The following is a 5,071-nucleotide window of genomic DNA, read 5'->3' on the forward strand; positions in this document are numbered from 1 at the left end:
GTTTTACGTGGCGAATGTTGTCTGGTGTCATGCTAGTTCGCGGTCGATGATCATGCGGCTCATTCTCGACGGTTTCGCGACCATCCTTGAACGCTTTGGCCCATTTAAACACGGCAGCCCTATTCAGGCACTCACTACCGAACTGATTTCGCAAACGTAGAAAAATTTCTGTGTTTTTAACGCCTTCCCGCACTAAAAAACGAATGACAATACGTTGCGCAACGTTCGTAAGGGACCCAGCTATCACATACTCAAGCCACGTCCTTCAAAACATATATGCGCGCCATCTACATCGTTTGTCTCGATCATATTTGAACCACCCTCGTATTCACCTGCAACGTTTAAATTTGAGAGCACGCGGGATTTGATATTTGAATAACTATTGTTCAATTTTTTCCAACACATGGCCTTAATGGATTGTATTGACTTAGCGATTGCATCAGTTAAAGATAGAAATTGTGATATTTGCATTCAATGTGCAATTGATAAATCTAAAAAAATGAAATTATATTTTAGTAATAGTTTAGATGAAACGGAACCGAAATTACTTGATGCTCATGGTCAAAGAGTTATACTCAGTAAAACCGACATAAAAAATTTGTGTTTGAGAACAAAAGATCAGTCTAATTCAGCAGAATGGACTGCAGAAAGGTTGATAGGAATATCTGCGATTTCTAAAGCACATTCTATTAAATGTAGAAAAACGAAGAGCATTAAAAAGCTGTTAGAAGAATTTTTAAATCCTGTAAAATTAGTTGGCGCGGTGAAATGATCTGCGAGTTCTAAAGCACATTCTATTACATGTAGAAAAACGAAAAGCATTGAAAAGCTTTTAGAATAATTTTTAAAGCCTGTAAAATTAGTTAACGCGGCGAAATGAAATTTCATATGGCATAAAAAATGAATCAGTTGCTATTTCAGAATATGAAAAAACTTGTCACGTTAAAGTGATCCAAGTTGGTATTGTTGTTTTGCAAAATGAACCATGGCTGTCTGCTACTCCAGACGGATTCATTTTAGAAAACGTTTAATTACTAAGCTATTAGAAATCAAATGCCCTATCAACTGTGAAAAAGAGCTTATATTTGATAAGACTACAAATAAGTTTAACGTTTCATATTTGAAAAGAATAAGCATTGTAGATCAACTTAATTCTGCACATAAATATTGCACAAAGTGATAAATTCAAATGTATGTGACAGGCTTATCATTTTGCCAGTAGTAGTAGTTCAAATGGGAAAAATAATTTACGAACAGTTATTTACTTTATAAATTAAAAACCAACCTTTAATCTCAATTTCATTTTAAGAAACTTATTTCAGTCATCACAGTACCTATTGTGGTACCATAGTTATAACCGTTACCAAATTGTTGAATTTTCAAGCAAAAAGATAAAGAGTCTGCATTTCTGAATAAAAATATTAATTTTTAATTAAAACGACAATAAAAACGAATTTTCTACAAAAAAGTTAAATTTAGTACCAAATAGTTACATTTTATACCAACTTTTTTAATTTTCAACAAAATAGTTTGATCCTCAAACAAAATAGATAAATCTTCAACTAAAAAGTTGCATTTTTAACTAAAAAGAGATTAAATTTCTACCAAAAAATTAATTTGCAAACAAGAAAAATGTTTCACTCCAGAATGAAAAGAATTGTTAACGAAACTGTTGAATTTTCAACAAAAAAGATTAGTGTTTATCTAAAAATATTATAGTTGATATTCATACGACAAGATTTTAATGACAAATAAAAAATAGTTAAATTTGATCAAAAAATATATATTTTCTACATGACTTGATTTTGACGAAAAAATTGATTTTCTACAAAAAAAGATGGATTACAAAAAGAATTTGTAATGTGATGTTTTTAGCAAAAGAAAAACGAACTTTCAACTAAAATTATGAATCCCCAACGAAAAAAAAATGATGAAATTTGAAACAATGCGTTCAACTTTAACCGAGGAGTGGAATTTTTAATAAATCATTTTCTTGGTTCAAAATTCTACTTTTTGGTACTTCTGCGATCAACGATCAACGTCACCCATCCCCCCACTGCCAATGCTTTCAGCAACGTCAGCTGTTGCTGCCACTACGGTTTTCTGCTCTGTGCGATCGTCCAGTAACTGTTGCCCCTCTGGCACCAGTTTGTGGACTTCGCGTCGTCGGCATCATACCTTACCCAAAGTTCCGTGATGTTTCCCGTCTTTATAACCTATCTCTTGCCACCTTAACCAAGCAACTATTTTTCCACTCCTAACCTCAAAAATTTCACACGCTCCAAATTTCCACTTCAAACCACTCACTTTCACCCTTCACACCTTTGCCTTCACTCACCCTTCTTCCTTTACACTGGATCTCTGCACTCTCTGCCTTTTCTGCATCCACTCGCCCTTATTCCCTTCACCAAAGCCAAAAATACATCACTTGACAAAAAAGAATTCTTTCGCGATCGTTACCGGAAACAGAAGCCTTACTGGTACTTCTACTATTTAGTTAAAGATTTAACTAGTTTGTTGAAAATTAAAGTCGTTAGTTAAAAAGTAATCGCTTTTGATCGAAAATGTATACTTTTGTTAGAACATTCATTTTTTTGTTGTTGAAAATTTATCTTTTGGTAGAAAAACCTTTTAATAGTTTTTAAAAATTCACTTTTAATGTTTGAGAGTTAATCATTTTTATTGAAAAGTCTACTATTATATTTTTGATGTTTAGTTAAAAATTATACAAATTGGTTGAAAGTTTAATTATTTTATTGAAAATTCAACTAGTTTCTTAAAAAGGCACCTTTTTTTATTTAAAATTAATCTCTTGGTTCAGAAAATCTACTCTTAGGGTTAAAAATTGATCTTTTTCGATTGAAAGTTAGTTCTCGTTATCAAAAAAAAACAAAGTATTATATGTCTGTTTCAGAATTAATCTGAATTCAACTATTTTGTTAAAAAAAGAATATTTTTTTGTTGAAAATTCATCTTGGTTAAAAATTCTATTATTTATTTGAAAATTCAACTGTTTTGTAGACAAGTTACCTTATTTGGTTCAAAATTGATCATTTTTTATTAAAAGCCAACTTTTAGTTTAAAAAATTTTTATATTTTAAATTTAGGATTAATCGAAATAAAACTTTTTTCTTAAAAAGTAATCTTTTTTTATTAAAATTTCAACTGATATGTTAGTTCTTGTATTTTTTTATAGAAAATCCATCCTTTTGTCTGAAAATTCTCATTTGGTATAAAAGTCATATTTTTTAAGTTTAAAATTCGTCTTTCTTGCTTCAAAATTGAACTGGCTTATGTGCAAGTTGTAATTTTGAATAAAATTTTTCTTTTTTCTGAAAAAGTTGACAAAAGATGAAAACCCTGAAAGTAGGTGAAGAAGGTGACAAATTCCTCAAATATGTGGCAAAAATAAAAACAGGTGATGACTGTTATTTACATAACAATACACAGTCACTTTTATAAATAAAAAGGCCGAGCTGAAATAAATCGAGTTAAATTTCTTCAACAGCTTCAGAGTCGCTTGTTTCTTTTAATATTGGAGGTTACAAATTGAGTAAAACTCCACACATAAATACAATATTATCTGCATGCGCCAGTAAATGTCAGGGCAGTTTCAAAAGTATGTTGTAAATTCTTAAGCGCTGCATAATTCGTTCAATACACTGAAAAAAAGGATTACTGGTACCAAGTGAATTTTACTTGGCTGTAGTAAGTGAAAGTCCTGTTTATTTTCAAAGACACATTTATTAGATGCGAATAAATACGAAGGGAAATGTTTCTTTGAATCAAAGAAATATTAATTTAAAACAAAAAATATACATTTTACACCAAATGAATGATTCATTGTTTGAAATGAATGTCGCATAAATAGGAATGAATATTCCTCTGAGATGGGGAAATATGAATTGAAGGAAAGAAATATATTTTAAGGTCAAGCAAATATTTTTTAGGATCAAAAAACTATTTCCCCACAGCAAATGTCTGAATATTTGAAGCACAGAACTGTATCTCTTGATTCAAAAAAATATTTCTTCGGCCTAGACCATGCGCAAGTGCAATAAAGTAGTTCGTTCTGTAATTGTAGTACATATTTTCCTAAATAAGCAACCGGATTCTTTTAACCTAAATTATAATTATCCTTGTTATTAATATACATATTTAATTTAAACAAATCACATAATTTTAAATCTTGATGAATCTGAAACAGAAAAATTCAATGAAAAATCCACCCCAGCAGGAATTGAACTTGGGTCCATCGAGTGCAAAGTCCATAGCGTTGACCACGACGCTAATGTGACATCGAAATTTCAAGGCGGAAAACCGTATTTAAACCTCCACATAAAATCCAAAGAAATATTTCGTTGTAACAAAAACATGGATATTTAATTTGACAATATATTTCTTTAATCTAAAGAAGAATTCAATTGAAACAAATGACGCCAAATTGTTAAGTTTATGATTAAAAAAAAATTACTTCGTTGGAATAAATGTTTATTTGTTATGGGTAATTTAATTCTAGTAATCAAATGAAATATTATTTTCAACTGAAGAAATAAGAATTTATGTAAACACAGTACCATTTTCATCTAAATAAATGCTCCATTGCTACACATGCATGAACCTTTTTTGACAAAAAAATATATACTGTAATTTAATCAATATTATTTTGAATTAAATTATTATTTCTTTAATATAAGTAAAAATAAATTCTTTATTCACGTATAGAAAAACTATTGATCCCAGTGTGTCCCGAATCAGTTCAAAGAATCGAACTCTTTGAATCAAATATATATATTTATTTGAACGACAAATCAAATTTCAACGAATTTAGACCTTTCGAATTAAGGAAGTCATTTTCTTAAATGTACTAGGCAGTCTGATAAGTCCCTGAAAAATGAAACACGGAGACATTTTCTTTGGCCAAAGTCGGTTTTATTTTTCAACATACTCTCCTTTTAGCTCGATACATCGAGTCCAACGATTTTCTAACTTTTTGATACCGTCCGAAAAGTACTCGATCGGACGGTCTCCAAAATACGCCTCAGTTTCAGCTATGAGCTCCTCATTTGAG

The sequence above is a fragment of the Belonocnema kinseyi genome, chromosome 6 (assembly GCF_010883055.1).
Source record: "Belonocnema kinseyi isolate 2016_QV_RU_SX_M_011 chromosome 6, B_treatae_v1, whole genome shotgun sequence".
Classification (NCBI taxonomy): Eukaryota; Metazoa; Arthropoda; class Insecta; order Hymenoptera; family Cynipidae; genus Belonocnema; species Belonocnema kinseyi.